This window comes from Sphaeramia orbicularis, chromosome 8 (assembly GCF_902148855.1).
Source record: "Sphaeramia orbicularis chromosome 8, fSphaOr1.1, whole genome shotgun sequence".
NCBI classification, from domain to species: domain Eukaryota; kingdom Metazoa; phylum Chordata; class Actinopteri; order Kurtiformes; family Apogonidae; genus Sphaeramia; species Sphaeramia orbicularis.
The window spans coordinates 33,733,678-33,755,749 of NC_043964.1; the positions used below are offsets into that span (position 1 = coordinate 33,733,678).

At 36.8% G+C, this 22,072-nt stretch overlaps 1 protein-coding gene across 3 annotated transcripts in view; it reads right to left on the bottom strand.

The window, feature by feature from the left end:
* Window positions 1–22,072, bottom strand: part of elfn2b (extracellular leucine-rich repeat and fibronectin type III domain containing 2b) — a 121,650-nt gene that overhangs the window by 34,142 nt on the left and 65,436 nt on the right. For 2 of the 3 annotated variants that reach the window (XM_030141306.1, XM_030141307.1), the window contains one exon: window positions 11,092–11,158. The exons of the other annotated variant lie outside the window; for it this stretch is intronic. The gene's annotated coding sequence lies outside the window, so the exon portion shown is untranslated. The remainder of the gene's footprint in view (window positions 1–11,091; window positions 11,159–22,072) is intronic. 3 annotated transcript variants of the gene reach the window in all.

Consider the following 22,072-nt stretch of genomic DNA (forward strand, 5'->3'; position numbering starts at 1 on the left):
TTCTTGATGGGTATTGAACTGTTTGCTCATGGATAAATTAGTTTTCTGGCTCAGTTGTCCCATTCTCACAATGACTGAGAATCATCATCCAGTTGATGATTTAGTAATATTAGTAGCCTTGAGTGTCAAGGAGAGAGCAGCTTACTGGATAATCAGAGGAGTTCATTATGTTGAAGTTTAAGTCTTTTTCTTCCCTTTGTGTTGTTTGAGGTGATATTTTTATTATGAATATGTTCAAGCTTGTATTTAAAAGGGAGGATATGCCTAATTTTGGATATTTTATTCTACTTTAATTAAATATACTTTACTATAGCTACTAAGATTTTAACTTTGGATAGTTTAATTAAGATTCACAGCCTGTGGTTGTGTAAATATGGCCCTGGGTGTTGCACTCAAGAAATGGCTGTTTTTTTATATTTATATCTCACTGTAAGATTATGTAACGTGGGATATGCTCCAACACTATCCAGCACTATTCGGCCCTGTAATTGATCTCCACTCACCGTGTTATGCATTAGAGTGGATGCATTGAGAAAGCTTGGGATTCATTAACAAACGCGAGTGCAGTTTAATCTCATTTCCTCTAATCAATGGGCACAATATTCAGGTGGCCCAGGGTATTGTTGCTGAATAGCACAGTTTCTTCAAACTTTACTTCATATAATGCTGAAAAAAAATCATCTTTTTTTTTGTAGGATGCCTTCTATTATTCGACGTGTATATTGATTTCTTTCATGAAAAATATGTCACCAATACATCTAAGCGTGTTTAATATGAACATAGATGGTATATGACTGGGCCTGGGACGGCAGATGGATGGTTGATATAACAGCCTGCAGGCCTGCATCCTATGCAACAGATTATACCATGAATCCAGTGATGCATGATTATTCCACACTGACGCATTCTGACACTTTATAACTGGCATATATAAAACTGGAACAAAGACTTTAACCAAATCTGCAGGCTTACTGGTGCTTCTGTTTTCACTTTTCCCTTTTCTCTCCAATCTTTATTTCTTTCGTTATTTTTTTTCTTACTATTAATTAAAAGTATGATCAGTAAGCTTTATACCAGGGGTCTCAAACATGCGGCCCATGGGATGAATTTGCAAAGTGCAAAAATTCCACAGTCAAGGCTGTGGAACTCATTTTAGTTCAGGTTCCACATACAGACCAATATGATCTACAGTAAAATAATAACATAATAACCTCCAAAAAATAATGCCAACATACTTTCTTCACGGTTTGATGTGAAAAAAATTTTTACATTATGCCTGTGAATAAATTTTTGTCTTTGTTTTAGTGCAAAAAATAACATTAAATTATGAAAATATGTACATTTACAAACTATCCTGTAACAATAAAATGTGAATAACCTGAACAAATATGAACAACCTGAAATGTCTAAAGAAAATTAAGCACAATTTTAACTATTTTCTGCCTGTTACTAAGTTTTTAGTGTCTTTGTAGATCTGATCCATAATACACATGTAGAAATGATAAGATGAGGCATAATATTGTTAAAATTACACTTATTTTTCTTAAGAAATTTTAGTTTTTTTCAGGTTATTCACATCTTTTTTGTTTGAATAGTTTATAGAAGTAAGTATTTTCATAATTTAATGGGGTTTTTTTGCACTAAAACAAAGACAAAAATTTGGAGTTGTCATTATTTATAGATTGTTATGTTGTTATTTTACTGGTCCGGCCCACTGGAGATCAAATCGGGCTGAATGTGGCCCCTGAAAGAAAATGAGTTTGAGACCCCTGCTTTAAACAGACAGTTTAGAGCTACTTTATATGAATGCATCATCAAAATGTGTTCAAATGGTTGACACAGTTTATCATGCTTCTCTTAGGTTTATTACTAATTCTAAAGCCATGACACATCATTGTGAGTTGTATTCCCGAGCGGGTTGGTCTGCCCTTTCCACTAGGAGGCTGGGACACTGGTACACCTTTATTTACAAGGCCATACTTGGACTATTGCCTTCCTATATCTGTAGCTTAATAACAACAAGAAGTGTTGATTCTTATTGTCTGCAATCAAATGAACATTTGTTCCACTTTGTGCCACTTGCCCATATGGAGCTGGGTAAAAGGGCATTTGTCTACTCTGCTCCTTGCACATGGAATATGTTGCTAAACGACTGGGAACTGACTGAACTGATCTCCTTGAATGCTTTTAAATCCGAACGCAAAGTGCTAGAGCAGTGGTTCCCAACCTTTTTTGGCTCGTGACCATATTTTAACATCACACATTTCTGGTGACCCCAGGCATTCAAAACGAAGACTTTTTTTTTTTTTTTTTTGCTAAAATTAATTTGTTTTTGATCATGTAATAGTTTGCTATACTATGTTGCAAATAAATGTTAATTTCAGACGACATTTAGTCTATATAATGTATATTATTATGGACGGAGGCAGAAAAGCCAGGTGTAGATTACTGCACAAAGTGAGAATTTGATTTTCCTTGGTTAGGATATGTACAGTCAGTCCAGCTTGGATTTACAAGGCTGACAATTAATACTGAACAAACAAGAACTCAAACTATGAATTATGAAAGAGCTGCAGCATCTGAAACTGACCACAATGAACGTTTGAAAGATAAACAGTACCACAGTGCTTCAGTTTCAGCTTCAGAGTTTGTCATGTCTTTTATGGATTGAGATTGTCTCTGTCAACTCACCATATATTTTTTATTAGTAAGTTTTTATTTTTATCAGTTACTAGATATTTCAGGCAACCCCACATGGGGTCCCGACCCCAAGGTTGAAAAACGCTGTGGTAGAGACTTAATGAGTTGCACATGTTTTTCATAGTTTGACTTGTCCTGTAAATTATTGTATGTTGTAACTGTGTGTTGTATTTCATGCTGGCTCTCCCTTAGAAAAGAGGTTCTTAATCTCAATGGGATCTTTTTTTTTCTGGTTAACCCTCCGGTATCCGGGTGTACCTTTTAGGCACACTTTGCACTTCAGTTTAAAAAACTTCATATTATTTTTCACAATTTAAATAAGTTTAGAATTCAAAAGTTGTTCATTTTTGCATGATCTTTAAAATTCTGGCCACCAGATAAAATTTGCACATTGTAAACAAAAGAAAATTACAAGACTAGCATCTGTCTCCCAAGTGTGCCTAAAACGCACTATTTCTTCCATTTGATATGTATGATTAGGGCTGACCTTGATTTACAAAAATAAAATCAAATTAGAGCAGAAAAATAAATCAACATATAATATTTAATAGTTTGATTTATAGGTGTGCATTTTACGCACACTTGGTGACAGATGCTAGTATTTTTGTACATTTGACCTAGCACCAAAAATAATAATGCAAATTAACCGATGTTGGAGTTAATCACTGACATATGCCAGGCTGCAAAAACCAAATAATATGTGATCCACTTTTTGTGTAGTATATTGAAATTTTTTTTTTTTTTTTTTGGTTTTTGCATCCAAAAAAATGGTTTGTTTACATTACAAACACAGCATTTAAAGGGTTAAAAAAAATGTGACAATTATTGAGTATTTGGTATTTTCATTTACAGCTCAAGTTGATGAAATAGAAAAAAGTGTAAAAGAATTAAAAACAAACTGTATGAACATTTTTTTGATATTATTCCACAAGTGTGCGAAAAAGGCACACTTGGGGCTTAGTAAGGGCCTTGCTGGACGGGATATCGAAGGGTTAAATAAATGTTAAATTAAAAAAAAAAAAAAAAAAATGAAAATAGAAATCTTTTAAGTTAAACAAAAAGTGGGATACAGGTGGAGTTCTGTGTATATAACTGTATATTTCACATGAATGTATACTTAAGAAGTATACTGTGTGAACAATATAATAAGCAGTATCCGTTGTATCGGGGAGCAGGTGTGCTTTCCTCAAAGCAAAATGTTATATGCTCCAAAGAGATTAAATTGGCAGTCATGCAATGCTTATATGTATGTGTGGGCGTGCTTGTTTTTGTGTTTGTGAATGTGCTTCTACAATACGCACCGACAGTGAATATGAAAATCTGACCATCTGCACCTGTATCACGCTTAAACAAAGGCATTATACTGTAGTTGTACATCAATGCATGTGTAACTTTATGCATGCATAGCTTCCAAACCTCCATGCGTATTGTCTTGTTTGGGGGTGATGCTGCTATCAAACCTTCTGCACTGCTAAACTAGGCCACTGCCTAGCTGCGGGCAAAAAAAAAAAAAAAAAAAAAAAAAAAAAGAGAGAGAGACAGAGGGTAGAGTGAGAGGCAGAGGAGAAAAGAAGGAGGTAATGAAGAAATTACATAACAGCTAAAATACCATGGAACGAGCCAATCAGTGCCGTCGCCTTACATGTCACAGTGACCCACAGATTGCTAGTATTATCATGTCACATCAGAGGCAAAAACAGGCTGATGAAATAGACTTTCAGGTGCAAAGACCTGCTACGTAGATGGATAGAATGATGTTTGTTTGATTTCTATTTTACAGGGTGATTCACCTAAAAGAAAAGGATGAGCGGTGCTTTATTGTTTGTACTTGTAAGCTGCTCAGAGCTAAGACCATCAGCTCAGTGTCTAAGAATCTAAAATGTAATGATCTTAATACTTCGAGGTCTAAGAGGCTTTCATGCTCCTCCAACTATTGTTTCATGTTTGTAGGTCAGATTTAACTAAAGCTGTCTTCCTTTTGAACCCTGCCACTGATAAAATTCACCGTGTTCTTTGACACTGCAGGCTTAAGTGCATAGAATGTACTGAAGAGATTTTCTTCCATTATAATAATTATTATTGACTTAAAGAAGGGACTAAACCTCATTTAAATCCACACTTGCTGTTGTGGTTACATTACAATGTGTGGTAACTAGTGTGATATTACTAACGCATACAACTCTAAAGATGTTTGTGCTTGAATGATAAGCAGTGAAAGTTAAATGTGCCTCTCGGTTATATTAAAAATTCTCTCTCGCTGTGCATATTCATTTCATCAGGTACAGTAACAACACATGCAATTTGATTTCAGATGTGCATGCTGTTGTACAATGATGGCAGGAAAAGGAAAGACAAGGAGGGAAATAAGACAAGAAAAAGGCAAGATGCAGGAACATGAAGGCCTGACGAATGTGGTTGATAAAAAGAACAAAGGGCTCGACACCAGATATAGGACAAGCTGTGAAAGATCATGCTATGAATCACTCCCTTGCGTTTTAAATCCTGGAGACAGGGACAAAGGCGGACAGAGAGATGGAGAGCATGAGGCAGACAGAGAATGACAGCGTGCGAGGAAGAAAGACAGTGAGGAAGAGCTTTGTGGTTAGAGGTCAAGAGCATCCACTTGCATCACAAATCCAGAGCCACTCAGAAAGGTCAGGAAAAAAAAAAGAAAAGATTACAGAGTACAATGTGGGAGCAAAAGAAAATGTGTGGACTAATGTACGTATGTTTTCTGTCCCGGGTCCATGGGGGAAGACGTAGTGCAGAGGCAAAACAGAGTGAAACTGATGAAAATGAAGGGAGAGGAAATGGAGGACGGAGGTATAGGGGAACAGCAGAGGGCAAGTAGAGAAGATGGCAGAATTATGCATCAAGAACAGAGGAAACAAAGAAAAGTAAAATAACAGCCACAGGAGACAAAGACTTAGACAGAGAAACAGAAAGGAGTGTGTTCTGAAAGCCACAACAGATGTGATAAATGAAAAAGGCCAGATCAGTAGATCTGTGAAGAGATGCTGACACAGGAGGAGTGCAACATCAATACTCAGCGCTTTGTAATCAGGTCTAAGAAAGACTAATTACAGGCATTTATTAAATATATCATTACCACTGGAGTACATAGTGACAGCTCATGTCAAAGGCATCCATACAAGATCCAATCACCAGATTCACACACAGCTTACAAAGACTGAAGTTACAAAGCTTTCTTTTACTAGTTTGTTTATTCCTCTGAAGATGGGAGGGGGTAAAGTGAAGAAATAAACCCTATACTATACACCATACACTACAACACTGGTTCCCAACCTTTTTTTGGCTCGTGACCCCACAAATTTCTGGTGACCCCAGACATTCAAACCTGAGACTTTTTTTTTTTTTTTTTTGCTACAATTAATTAGTTTTTGATCATGTAATAGTTTGCTATACTACGTTGCAAATAAATGTTAATTTTAGATGACATTTACTCTATATAATGTATATTATTATGGACGGAGGCAGAAAAGCCAGGTGTAGATTACTGCACAAAGTGAGAATTTGATTTTCCTTGGTCAGGATATGTACAGTCAGTCCAGCTTGGATTTACAAGGCTGACAATTAATACTGAAAAAAACAATAACTCAAACTACGAATTATGAAAGAGCTGCAGCATCTGAAACTGACCACAATGAACATTTGAAAGATAAACAGTACCACAGTGCTTCAGTTTCAGCTTCAGTTTGTCATGTCTTTTATGTATTCTGATTGTCTCTCTCAACTCACCATACATTTTTTATTAGTAAGTTGTTGTTGTTGTTTTTTTTATCAATTTCTAGAAATTTCAAGCAACCCCATTTGAATTCCAGGTTACCCCAAGTGGGGTCCTGACCCCGAGGTTGAAAAACACTGCACTACAGAGATGTTCAAGTTGGCCTATAACCTGCAGATCTGGTGCGTTATATCACAGTTTCAGGTGGAGTGGGATATAGAGAGACATACAGTCACAGAAAAAATTACTAGACCATCAAAAGTCATTATAAACAATGGTTATGCAATCAAGTACTAACTCCTGTGTGTATCATGTGACTAAAACAGACAAAAAAGAAAACATGGAATTCCTAAAAGCACTGTTTTTGACAGTACAATGCCATAGATATTGATGTAAGAACTGAAGGAATTTTGGTTATTATCAAGAAAACCATGGAAAATGGCTAGATATCAGCTCTGAAATTAAACTCTTACGAGCTATTTATGTTGACATCATTATATTTGTTTAAACAAATGCACCTTTAGTTGTATCAGGCATTAAAATGAACAAGAAATTGAAGAAAACAAGGGGTGGTCTAATAACTTTTTCTGCAACTGTAGTTGTGTTCCAGCTAAGTTTGAAATAATTTAAATTAACATAATGCACAGTAGATTGTGATTACTAGTTTACCTTCTCTTCCTCTCTCAGAGTCTCTTGTTCTCTCTCTGAAAAGCACTCTTATGTTGTAGCTGTCAATAATCTTTAATATCAAACCATAAAGCATTCATGTCATCGGCCCCGCTGCCCCACAGCCTAACAAGCCCACTCGAGTTCTATCAAATCAGGCCTTGATGTCAGAACAGTGCCACTTGTAGAAAAATTGAAAATCATGGTCTTGGTGAAGTTCTGCTGCTCTGACTTGCAGTTGTTTTATATTGTGCTCTCTAAGGCATTTACTGATGTGAAATGAAGAGTACAATGTCTCAGTGTTACGACCGATATGTGTACAGATATCTTCAATACGCGTAAATATTGGTAAAAGTTTACAGCGCACTGGTCTAGTTCAAGTGGCTGATTTTCGTGTGGACTAGTTCATTAGAATAGTGAATAGTGCAGTGGTTTCCAACCTTTTTTGGCTCGTGACCTCATTTTAACATTACAAATTTCGGGTGACTCCAGACATTCAAAACGGAGACATTTTTTTTGCCAAAATTAATTTGTTTTTGATCATGTTTGATCAAATGTTTATTGTAGGATCAAAACACAGTAATGTCCCGTCAGAGAGTGAACTTTAATTGACTGCAATTCCAACATTTATTTCAATATAAAGTAGCTCCTTGTTTTGGATAATCCTTTATGGTCCAACTAAAGCAAAAATGAATTTAAATGTAAAAATGTGGGTCATTTAGCAACACTAATGTGTCAAATTGTCTCTAAAATGTCCTGTCACAGAGATTTCGAATACCAAGTTTTGACCCTATACTATGTTGCAAATAATTGTTAACTTTAGACAACATTTAGTCTATATAATGTATATAATTATGGATGGAGGCAGAAAAGCCAGGTGTAGATTACTGCACAAAGTGAGAATTGGATTTTCCTTGGTCAGGATATGTACAGTCAGTCCAGCTTGGATTTACAAGGCTGACAATTAATACTGAACAAACAATAACTCAAACTATGAATTATGAAAGAGCTGCAGCATCTGAAACTGACCACAATGAACATTTGAAAGATAAACAGTACCACAGTGCTTCAGTTTAAGCTTCAGTTTCTTATGTCTTTAAGGTATTGTGATTGTCTTCCTCAACTCACCATATATTTTTTACAAGTTGTTTTCTTTTGTTTTTTATATGAATTACTAGAAATTTCAGGTGACCCCATTTGAATTCCAGGTGACCCCATGTGGGTTCCTGACCCCAAGGTTGAAAAACACTGGAACAGTTACATAAAAACTAAAACTGCAGAAGTGGAAATCACTTGGTTATTCCACTCTGCCCATTATTCTTTCACAAGCTAAATATGTTAAGAAATTTCAGATTTTTTAAATTCACATGAGACATTCTGCTGGGAGCCAAAACACGGTAACATGCTAAACTTCACTATCCTTTTAACAAGTTAAAAAATACTGAATCGCAACTTCAATTCTAAAAAAAAGTAGAAAGATTTTGAGAACTATAAGAGACACTTTAGTTAAGAACAGTAACAGTGCTCTGCTACTGTATCTCTCTTTCATACATAAATCTACAGCCAGAAGCCAGTTAACTTAGAAGCAGAAACTAGTTATGCCACATTTGTTTAATCTGTGCAAAAACCCAAGTGTAAAAATGACAGTTAAAGTGGGTTATGTGCTAGACTACTTCTTGGCTGAGAGGAGTTTTCCTGGTTGCTTGACAAACTACTGTGAGTCCAGCTGGGACTATTTCCCTCTTGTCACCTCATCTCAACTCTCCACCAGAAAGTGACAAGAGCACTAGCCAAAATGTAGAACCATTCCTTTAAATCCAGATAATGCGCTCGCTCCTGCTGTCTCCCTTGATTTCCCTGAAGCGCAACCCCCCACGGCGAAGTGTAGTATCTCACACAGGGAGTTTTAACTAACTGCCACTTTACCCAATTAGCATTCTTAAAATGAGTAGATTTGTCAACCACAATTGCAGTCCTTCGAAGTTTGCGGGCATGGGCTGGAACGAGACCATGATTAGATGCATCTGTGAGTCTATATGCATCAGTGCTCTTTCAGCACCTGTCTCCCCTCAAGGAACAACAAGCAGTGCTTCATTTGCTCTGTCAAGACTGCTCCGCACTTTAACTAAGCCTATCCAAGGCTCTGTCAAATACAGCTCTGATTACCGAATTAAGAACATTTCCAGTCTTGAATGCCATTGAAAACCTCTGGATTGTGATCAAGGATGAAGATGGATGGTCACAAGCCAAAAATAAAACCAAGATGCTTGCGATTCTGTGCCAGTAGTGGAAAACAGTGAGGAAGTTGGAGAGTATGCCAAATACTTGAAAGCTGTGATTGAAAATCAGGGTTACTCCACCAAATACTTATTTCTGAGCTCAAGTTGAACCTGCAAGAGCAAAATCATGCGAATACACCAGGATTTAAAAATACACACCCTTCTTCTCTAGCTCTGTCTTCACTCACCAAATGGAAAAGCTAAAAAGACATATAAATGACCTCACACTATGGAAAAGAGAGGGCTTTTTCCAATCTATGTTGCTATTCTAAATAGAGGTATTTAATTATAGCTGCCATTCTTGTATTTGCCCTCCTACCTGCCCAGAACACTTCAAAATATCCAAACTCTGCTCCAGGGGGTTCTGCCATCTACAGCCAGAGCCCACAGACTTGTGTTTCCCCTCCCCTTACCCATAAAGACCCAGTGCTACTTCTGTGGCAGTCGATGAAAGAGTCAGATAAGGTCCACACAACCTGTGAGCTCCTCAATTTTTTTTTTTTTTTTTATTCACGACACCATTTTTTTTTTTTTTTTGGGAAAAGCTCACAGGTTGTGCGGACCTTATCTGATTCTTTCATCCACTGTTTCTTTAGGATCCTGCACACTTTTTAGAGACTGGATGTGCATGCCATCACCTCTTTTCACTTTTGTGGCAGTTCCCACATGAATTTTTCTCTCTATTTAACCTTTCCAACGCGATTTATTAGCATTTATTGTAATATCATCCTCTGTAGTTTGCATTTTTCTGTGTAAATCAGGTATTTTCCCCCTATATTTAGTTTACTGATCATGTAGATGTTCGTGGAACCTCAAAGTAAATTCAAAGGGTATTATTTTACAACAGAGAAAACTGAAGAAAAAGTGACTTTTTCAGCAAGGATATCAATGACTGAACATAAAAACAACCATCTACAACTTCTATCACTGATCACACTCCATTGGTTTTACTGGTGAATCAATGTTATAGATCAGGGGTCACCAACCCTGGTCCTCAAGAGCTACTACCTTGCATGTTTTAGATATATCCCTCTTCCAACACACCTAGCTCAAATGATAAGCCTATCATCAACCTCTGCAGAAATCTGATAATGACCGTGAGGTGAGCTAGAAGAGGGAAACATCTAAAACATGCAGGATAGTAGCTTTTGAGGACCAGTGTTGCTGATCCCTGCTTTAGAAGATGACAGTGTTTCCACGTTCACTACGGAGCCTCTGAATGTCCGAATGGGTCATATCTGATGACCATGAAAAGATGACAAACTGCATTTCACACCAATTATTCACATGTATTGATAGGATTAGTGCATCAACAGGTATTAAACAGTTTAGATCAGTCAGTGCTTTTGGCTGTTTGGGTCTTTATGGGTTAAACAACAACATGCATGGACTCTGCACAGCAACACCAAAATATATCAAGCATTGCAGCTTTAAAACATTAGTATTGTGTTCAAATATTTGATTCAAAGACTAATATTTTACATAGAAACTTAACATAGTGATATGATTATACTTTGATGACAATCCCTTTCAAATCCAAAAATGGGATTCATTACTTTTTGACTTGCGTTTCTTTAGTTAGGAAGTTAAGCTCCTTATCCTATTCTTGGTTGATGACACTGAAACTGAAAGTATTCCTGCACTGCATTTCTTGACACATCTGGCTGGCACACCTGTTGTCAAGTTGAAAAGCAAAGTTACCTTGTGTGACATGGAGAACAATGTCTGTCTGGCAGCACACCCCTGTGATCCAAACCCGATCCAAGAACTGTGAAGAAAAAAAAAAATACAGATACTGTGTTAAGTTCTTGGTGCTGTCATTGCTCAGTGGTGGTGTTTTCTTTGAACTTGTCATAGATGATGCTGTGACTGTGAATGTGATGATACAAAAATCCCTGCCTGGCGATGGTAGAACAAAAAAATATCAGCTTCAAGTTGATCTTTGGGTGTTTTCCGTAAGTTAAACACTTCTACATACAGATATTTGAGGAGTTAAGGTGATAAATGCATTCTGTTTCATGATTAGGAATGTGTATTAGAAAGAGTCTGGCGATAAGATACAAACCACAATACTAGGATCACGATACGATATATCGCGATATATCACGATACTGTTAACAAGGTGATATTTTTTTATTTGTTTCTTTTTTTTAAAAGATTATTTCCATGAAAAACTTAAAGTGCAGCATTTGGATAAATAAAGTTTTAACAGGCAAGTTTACTACTACAAAAAACACACAAATAAATAAATAAATAAATAATGTTTCACAGACATTACAGTTTAAGATCCTGCTTAAATGTTCATATTCTTTTAGTTGTGAAAAGAATGCATAGTGTCCAGTCCCTGAATCATCCAACATCAGAACATTATTTTTGTGCAATTCCAAAAAAAAAAAAAAAAAAAACCCAAAAAACTAACGTCTGCTTCTTTTAGACAGTAAAAAGTGCTTTTTGGATGCTTGAGGTAACCATTATCAATTTCAAAAAACTACATGTATGACCTGCAACATCACAATACTACTTTTGTTGTACACAAACAGAGCAAAGTACCCATGTGAATATAGAAATAAAAGAGCATGATAAACAAAAAAGGAAAAACAAAAATGAATCTCTGTCATGTCTGCATTTGAATAAATACTTTAAAATATTGATACAGTACTTTTTAATATTGATACAGTATCATGAAGTGAAATATCACAATATATTGCAGAGCCGATATTTTCTTACACCCTTGTTCATGATGTGAACAAATGTTTGGGTATGTGATGCTTTTTTAACACAAGCAGGAGGTGTAGTATAGTTGTGGATGGAAGACACAAACAAAGGTATGAGTTTGCTTGAAAAGCTGTAGGAAATTTCTGTTTATTTTACTCATGAAATTATTATAAGATGAAGATGCTTAAACACATTTCTGGGAATTTTACTGAATATAGTGTGATTAAAATCACCTATACTATCTAGAGCAGGATTATTAGTCATGATTAATTTAATCTTATCATTTTTTGCTGTCGTTGTAAGAAATTACCCAGTATCTGTGTCAAATGGAGAAAAAAAAAAAAAGGAAAAACTGGGTCTAAATTCCAAGCTATATTCACCCTTCCCTGTACTGTTATATCTGGATTCAAGAATGAATCAGTTTTTTTGGTTTGGCAAAGTTTCTATTAGCCTGCCATATTTGACCTTTACTTCAGCTTTCTAAAATTTTCTACTCGAACCAAAGACTGTATTGCAGTGAATCTCTCTTGTGGTGTTTTGTCTTTCAGTCTTACCTTGATTGTCAGATAGACAGAAAACAAGCTGAGAAGACTAGAGATTGCTGCAGTTGGAGAAATGTAGGAACACTGTATGAGTGTAGACCTACACTCTGGTTACTGAAATGAATTATACATTAAAAGTGGAGCTAAATTAGTTGAAGTCCCCTATCTGCCCCATTTTAATAAGTAGATGAGATTTAATGGTGAGATGTGGGCCGTGGGTGGGGAAGGAGGTAGCAAAGATCAGTGAAAGGGTTGTTCAATGAAAAGACACAAAGGCATAAAGAAACACGGAGAAAAAGTGAAAAGATAGCAGAGTGATACAGCGTGGGAAGAAGGGAGAGAGTCTGTGATTAAGAAAAAAATGTGCTATAAGAAAAAGAGAAAGAGGCCATGAAAGTGAGAAGAAAGGGGAAGAGAAAAACAGGGAGGGAAGAGAGAGGCAGAGCGTGAGACGACGAAGAGCAAAGTTAGGGAAAGCAAACAGCTGTTTTTAGTAGACACTGTGAAAACGAGAACAAAAAAAGCCTCATTATAACTGGGCTGTTTTGGAAAAATTTCAAAGCTGTCATTGTCAGTTTACCTGTTCCCTCTATCTTTGTCAGACTCTGTCTCTCCACCCACTGACGGCATTGCACAGGTAAGCCTGTGCTCCCATAATTACCTCTGTGATTTTGTTCTACGTTTTTCTAATTCTTCTAATCCATCTATCTATCTATCTATTAGAGCTGCACAATATATCGTGTGTGCATTGTCATCGCAATTTATGTGTGTGCAATAGTCGCATCACAGGTCCTACAATCCACCAATCACAAGCGTTCTTAATCAGTTTGCTGAAGCAGACCACGCCCCTGCAGATGGAGTGACTCGCTGGTAACAACATAAAAAAATGAGCAAAGAACAAGAGAAAATCACTGAAAACGAAGACTTGGTGCCAAAAAGAAAAGCAACTTCAGTTATCTGGAATTATTTCAGCTACAAGAAGGATGATATTAAAACACGTGTTCTGTGTTGCCACAACGAGAGGAAACACAACTAATTTGTTTGACCATTTACGTTGGCATCATACAGCTATTATATACTCCAGAGTATTTTTTCATATTACTATATATATCACAGGGTTAAAAAAATTGCAATGTCAGTTTTTTCCAATATCATGCATCCCTACTATCTATCTATCTATCTATTAGAGGTGCACAATATATCGTGTGTGCATCGTCATCGCAATTTATGTGTGTGCAATAGTCACATCACAGGTCCTACAATCCACCAATCACAAGCGTTCTTAATCAGTTTGCTGAAGCAGACCACGCCCCTGCAGATGGAGTGACTCGCTGGTAACAACACTGAAAAATGAGCAACGAACAAGAGAAAATCACTGAAAATGAAGACTTGGTGCCAAAAAGAAAAGCAACTTAAGTTATCTAGAATTATTTCAGCTACAAGAAGGATGATACTGAAACAAGTTGTTTGACCGTTTATGTCAGCATCACACAACTATTATATCCTCCTGAGTATTTTTTCACATCACAATATATATCGCAGGGTTAAAAAAAATCGCAAATACAGTTTTTTCTATCTATCTATCTATCTATCTATCTATCTATCTATCTATCTATCTATCTATCTATCTATCTATCTATCTATCTATCTATCTGTCTGTCTGTCTGTCTAGTCTGTGGGCGGCCATATTTTTCCTGACCACCTGTGCATGTAGGCATATCAACATATGGCCTGTGATCATACAGAAACAGAAGCTTGCTGGAAGAACAATAGCTTTAGATGTGAGAACAATGGCATTCTACACCAGTGAGTGCAGCGGTAATGATCACCACCACACTCTCACTGCTTTGTAAGCCAAGTGCCGCTCGATTGCTCACATATATAAATAGAACTGCAATTCACAATTTTAACACAAAAAACATGGAATATTGACAAGAAACATATGGTATAGCTAATCTCATGGCACTTACTCAACTAAAATGTGAGCCTTTTCCTCATAAGTCCCTCAAAGAACTTGCTCATTACAACCTGTTGTTACAGCCGTTGTATCTAGGACTTACTCCCAAATCATCATATTGTTTAGATGTAACCATATGTTGGTTGACCTTTTTCTACCCCTAATCTATGCTTAAATTCAACCAGACCTTATGTGTGGCTCTGTCAGCTTTTTTTTTTTTTTTTACATGGTCTGTCCTTTTTGTGTCTCTTCTCTTCAGTGTTGCCAGGTGGGAAATGTCAAACGATTGTACCAGGAGCTTAAAATTATTACATTTTTGAGGAAAATTTGACTGAATGTGACTCATAGTTGTCACATTCATGAGTCACAATGAGCATGCCTGTCCAGTAAGTTGTTGGAAGAGATGCTAATAACATGGATGTAGTTTGTAGTTGTAGTTTGCTATCCTGATTAAGCTGCAAAGTGACATTGCTTAAACCGATTACAACTACACAGAATGACCCACAAAACAGTCCCAATGTATAGAGTTGGCCTTATTTAGCTTTTACTATGGCATGTATTGACTGCGGCAGCATTTTGATATGCTTATGTGACATCACAAGATTTATTTTTATGTAGCATACAGGTTTCCTACAGGTTCTCCAGTTTTCCCCCCAAACATCAAAAACAATTTCATGTTGGTTAATTCTCCTACACTGAAAAAAATGATTTTTCGGTGTAGTAGAATATATTAAATTATTTTTTTAATTTCTACACTGTAATATCATGATTCAGAGATAACATGAATTTCTTATGTAAAACTTGACATTTTATTCATGTATTTAATGAACTGTGGTGGAAGGGTAAGTTTTATTATTGAATTACTAATAGTATTTACAGTTTTTTTCTCACTCCACATAAACCTGAAAATACTAAGTAACTTTTACTCAGAAAATGTAGATTGTTTGAATCGACACATGCGCATTTGGACAGAAAAGACCGCGATCCCCTACGGTTTGGGTTCCGCCAAATTAAACAGAGGATGAAGAAGTGTTCCGTGTGTCGTGAGTGTGCTGCTCGGGTGGACTCTGTGAGCATGAAACGTAAGTTACTGTCCTTTTGTTTAAACTTTGTGATAACGTATGGGTCCGTCAGATAGTTTGACTCTCGTGTGCATGATACAATATAACTTTCGCGACTGTTTATATCTTGTGTTAATGTTAGTTTTAACCGCGTTAGCTAAGGTGACCAAATTATCCACATGTGCTACCTGTGCAAGAGAGCTACGCTAACGTTAGCTGTTTCTCTTTACTTAGCAAAGCTAACTTGTAAATTTTGCTTGGATAATCATTACAGCTAATATTATGCGGAGCTAAATAATATTTCACTGTATGTAACCTGCTTCCAATGCAGTACGGCTCTGCTAACGTTAGTTGTTTCACATCCTTTAGTGAAGCTAACCGGTAACTTCACTTCATGTTGTGAAGCAGTAACTCTGCTAATGTTCGTCATTTCGCCCCACATAAAACTAAAATCATAAAAAACGATAAGGAATGTTTGTCAAAAGCAGAACGTTCTGCAGAAAAAAGACATCTTGTCATTATAAAGTGTGAATGTTAAATAAATGTAATAATTTAATAAAGCTGGTTTAGCTTTATTTCAGTGGGCTAGGTTATTTGAATGCACCACAACATATTTTAAACATAACGGCTTGTCTGTTTGTGAGCTATATGTATTAAAAAAGGAAAGTAAATCCATTCTCTGTTGAACACTTGGCAACAAGTCATTTTTCCAAACTAGTCTAGAAATACACCATTGAGGGGTGGCACCTGGGATGGTGGTGCTGGGGGAAATGAAGCATCGTTTTACTCAGCTGTGTGAAGACCTTGTGCGGAGTTGAGATTTTCAGTGCGGGTGTGAAAGCAGCTCATGGTAACTATAGTGGGTAAGTCTACGTTACAGGGTACGTTTACACGGCAACACTCCGCAAAGATTTCTCCTTTGCGTTATAAAATCATTCCACGTTAAGACGAAGCCGCTATGATAACGATCTGCGTTAACATGAGTCCGCGAGAACGGCTGAATACGCTGTAGTGGCCATGCCAGACCAGTAGCTGGCGATGTAGAGCTGTAGTGAAACAGTGGCGGTAAAACACGCGCCTGCGCACAAACGATTTCCGGTTTAGACAGCCTTTAAATGAGAAGAAGAAGAAGAGGCGGACAACGCTATTTACAAACAACAATGGCGAGTGGTCGTACAAAGACGCAGGACTTATTTGTCTGGACAGACGAGCTGAGCACAGTTAGCAGCACGTATGTTGTTCTAAAACCGGCCATTGTTGTTGTGGTTGTTCCTTCTTTTTCTGCAGCTGTATTGTGTCATAGAGGCTGGCAAACCAGCTTGGAGGTGCATTACCGCCACCAATTGGCCTTCAGAGATCGATGGCCTGCTTTGTTTTGTGAAGCTGAGGTAGGCAAATATGCAAACCCCCACAATTTTACCTGCTCCACTGTGCAGTAATAATTGTTTTGTACTTTCAATTATGAAATAGTGTTCCTAATTAAGCACATGAACATGAACTTGTGAAGTAAAATAAACATAAAATACAATTCTCCCAGTGTTTTTTATCCACAATAATATCTACAGGCTTTAAAATACTCCTCAAAGAATTCACCCTCCCTTCATCCTGCATCGGATTATTTAGCCCAGTTCCTGATGTTATGTTTTTTTGTCATTTCAGATCAAAGAAGAATTCAGGAGAATTACCACAATTTCCTTGGAGCAGACCTTTATGTACAAACTTGATCACTACACAACGAAACTCACTACCCTGATGAAGGCCAAGGGAGGTGTCATGGGGACCAAACTGAGGCCACTCCTGGACAAACTAAGTCAGGTGTGTAGGGCTGTACCTACCTTAGAATTGATAGTTTGTTTTGCATGAATAATGGTTCAGTATTGACACAGTGTTAATATGTTCACAGAACCTAAGCATTGAGATGAGACGTGAAACTGTTATCCGCAGCCTCATACTGTACCTTGGTGAGAAAGAAGAGGAACTTTTTGAAGATTGCCTGGTAATGCACAATTTTTTCAATAACCTGTTTAACTCTTTCCCTGCCAGAGCATTTTCCAGTGAGTTGGTAGCCAGCGCCAGCCGTTTTGGTCATTTTCACTAATCTTTGGAGGCTGACTGAAAATGTTGTGTTAGGAGTATGTGAACACTGAATACATCAAAAGAAAGAACAGAACTTCAACTTTTAAACACAAAAAAACGATTTTATTCTATCTTTATTCGTTCCTGAGATACAAACATTTGAATATTGGTCATTTTCAGGAAAAAAATGAATTTTGAGCAAAAAGCTGAGAAAATTGCATTTTTTTCAAAGATATTGATTTTCAAGATAAAACTGATTTCCTATTTACATTTTTGACTCTTTCTCATTTACCAACAGTAACACTGTCTTCAAAATCACAAAATAAAATAACAGCAATAATAGTAACAAACAGCTCTAAGATGTCCCATCATTCCACAAAATATTAGAGGAATCCACACCAAACTTTAGACCAAACATCTTCTAAAGCACCAGGTTCCTTCTAAACTTTACACGTTTACATACACCAATTATGAGTTTTTCTCATATTAGTTTAGCTTTTTGATATAAACACTTCAATATTCCTCATTTTCAAGAAAAAAAAAAAACAAATTCACTAAATACTGTAGATTTCTGGCCTTTCCTTTGCTGCACCAGGTCCTCCTGTTGGACCACCTGCTGTGTTTGATCTGTAAATAATTATATGGACATCTAGTTATTTATCTATGTATGAATATATGTATTTATTGATTTCATACTAATGGGCGACACGGTGGTGCAGTGGTTAGCACTCGTACCTCACAGCAAGAAGGTCCTGGGTTCGATTCCAACACCAATTGACGGGGGGTGGGACCTTTCTGTGTGGAGTTTGCATGTTCTCCCCGTGTCTGCGTGGGTTCTCTCCGGGTACTCCGGCTTCCTCCCACCATCCAAAGACATGCACTAATAGGTTAATTAGTTAATCTAAATTGCCCATAGGTGTGAATGTGAGAGTGATTGTTTGTCTCTATATGTTCAGCCCTGCGATGAACTGGCGACTTGTCCAGGATGTACCCCGCCTTCGCCCCTATGTAGCTGGGATAGGCTCCAAGCGACCCCCGTGACCCTAGTGAGGATAAAGCGGGTTCAGAAAATGAATGAATGAATGAATGATTTCATACAAAAGCCACATCAAACAGTGTCTTACCTCTGTCCCTGCTGACATTCTACAGCTGAATCTGTTCTGTGTCCTCAGTCTGAATCTGAACTCACTCTAACAGATGAACACTAGCTGTCCTTTGTCTTGTCCCACGTCTGTGTGTCTGTCTTCTCCTTGAATGTCCACTAGAAATGTCTCTTCTCTCTTCCTCCTGTCTATCATTTTCTCCTTGTCACTCCGTGCCTGTGTTTTCTGGATCTGATCTGATCCAAAAAAAAATATTGAAGTTTATAAAGAGAAATCCCATTTGAGACATTCAATAATTTATATAAAATCAAAATATTAAGTGAAGTTCCCAAAACTTGTTGTGTTGATATAGGATCACAACCCCCATGTATGTGCCAAGTTTGGTCCGGATCCTGGCACTCTTGTGGATCTGGTGGTTCAAAATTGCATCTTTTACAGGTGTTATGGAAAAAGGGACTGAGCTGCCTTGGTGGATGTTAGCACGCTTCATGTGGTTTTCTAGTTGTCTTATGTTTTTTTGTATATTGTATGCAGGTGGATAACCGCAGTGATGCCACTCAGCACATCCTCAAAATCCTGGTTGTCCGTGAGGCTAATGGAGAGGATCCTGTGGATGTGTCCATCCTTCTTGAAGGCAAGGAGATGTTGCCAGGTTGCGGCAATACTGCGAAAGCTTGCACACTGCTTATGGGACTAATTTATGCCCTCAACCTTGCCTACCCCCCAGCACTGCGCTACACTTTCGAAGTATTTCAAAAACTTTTCCTGGAGCTGGATGGGCTTAAGTTGTCCCCAAAGGTACACGCATTGAAGTTAAAGTTGCTGTCTTAAATACTGTCATTTACAGCAAGCTCTGCGCAGTCTTAGCTGATGACTAACAGCAAGCAAACACACTCAGCTTTTTTTTTTGGACCTTCCATTCACATACAGCAGTACAACAGCGTGTCTTGATATATGAACCTTCCTCTGTCCAGACACACTTGTCACAGTCTTCTGCAGTTTGGACTTGTCCTCTAAGGATAGTTGGATGATATATATATATATATATATATATATATATATATATATATATATATATATATATATATATATATATATGTATATGTATATATATATATATGTGTGTGTGTGTGTGTATATGTATATAGCCAAGACTTGACACAAAAGTTTGCTATTTTTACAATAGCTATTTGTAAAGTAGTTCAGTGTAAAGTGGGGGTTTATGTTCTGCTCATGAAGAATTCGCACCTTGTTGCCGACTTCAACTTTGCCGTGGCTAACTAGTTCATGTGTATTACAGATTTATACCAAAGAAAATGGTTAACTCTTTTTTTCTTTATCTAGCACTGTTAAAACTTTTACTCAAGTGCACAAATCCAGATTGCTTGTTGAAATGTTATAGTTTCACTGTTTTTTAAATGACACTGTAACAGGAAGGTGGGAAGAAAGGATGAACAGTGGAAGGATGGGAGGTAAGAAAGAGGAAAGGGAGGATGGAGGGAAAGGCAGAAAGAAAGAAAGAGGTCTTCAGTCTTCACAGGCTGTTGGAACCTTGATTCATGTTTACACTGGCTAATGGACCAGTGCAATATGTGGTGTGACTGGCTTTCTAGTTTAGTGTTTTTAGTGCTATAGTTTGGTTAATTTAATATTTATTCTGTGACTGTTTTTATTGCACCTTAATTTCAGTGTGCAATGTTTCATTCACTTCAAAATTGAAATTGACTATAAAAATTACAGTGACTATGTAGAAGACATTGCGATATGCTGAATTTGCAATTGTAAATTTCAAAGTAGAGAACTTTTTTTTTTCAATCAAGAATTGGCACCTCGATGCTGAGTTCAACTTTGCCCTGGCTAACACGTTCATGTGTATTAGTGATGTATGCCAAAGAAAAGGATTAACATTTTCCCCTGTTATTTTGATACCTAAAAGTTACTGTGCTAATGTACTGTTTAAATGTTGTAAGGGCTCTTTGGCCTATTTTTGCAATTAAATAAAATTTTAATTGAACTGTATTGTAGTTTTGTGATTTGTGATTAACTATTACATGCATAGAGAAAATAATAATTACATAATTATCGTAAGTAAATCAGCTTAATACAACTGAGTAACTGGAATTGTTAAACACAAATGAAAAGTACTTAATTACTTCAATAAACATTAAATACTACAGATTTATAATATTTACTTAATATTTTGTAGTTCCTGACTGGGAAAATTTATTTATTTTACTTAATTATTTTAAATAAATTTAACTTCAAACTTTAATATAACGAAGCAACATTTACTTAATATCTTCACAAGTGTTACTTATAGTGTTTAGTACATGTTACTCGATACTTGGAAGTAACCTATACTTGATTTTACAGCAGTAAAGTTTACTTAAAAAGTGTTAGTGCAAATTGTTACGAGGATTTTTTTAAGTAAATCTTACAAGTTATTTTTTTCAGTGTATCATTGTTCTTTTGGAGTTTGAGCACCTTCACTAATGTGCTTGTAATGGGCGATGTTAATGCTAATGCTAATGTTCTGTGCATATTAGGATGGGTATCATGTAGACACCAAATATCCTAACGGGGATAATAAAGTGAATTAACCTTTAAAATAACCAGAACAACTGAAGCAACTCCAGATCATAACACTGAACCCACAGGCTTGTACTGTATGTACTGTAGGCATGATGGGTAATCACTTCATCGACCTCTGTTCTCACCCTGATGCACCCATCACTCTGGAACAGGATCAATCTGGACTCATCAGACCACATGACCTTTTTCTATTGAAACATAGTCCAGTTGTTACGCTCTCAATCAAAGTGATGGTTGTTTAAGAAATGAGAAGCTATTCATTGGATCAGTTAGAGGTAACTAACTTGTTGCCGCTAAAGCATATTAATACGACAGTAATAATGCAATGGAAGGCTCTAAAGCACTGGTGTCAAACATGCGGTCTGGGGGCCAAAACCGGCCTGTCAAAGGTTCCAATCTGGCCCACGAGATGAATTTGCAAAGTGCAAGTTAGGGCATCAAACTCAAAAATAGTATCATAATAACCTATAAATAATGACAACACCATTTTTTCCCTATGATTTAGTGCAAAAATACATTCAATTATGAAAATGTTGACATTAACAAACTATCCTTTAACAATAAAATGTGAATAACCTGAACGAATATGAACGTGAAATGTCTAAAGAGAATTAGGTGCAATTTTAACAATATTCT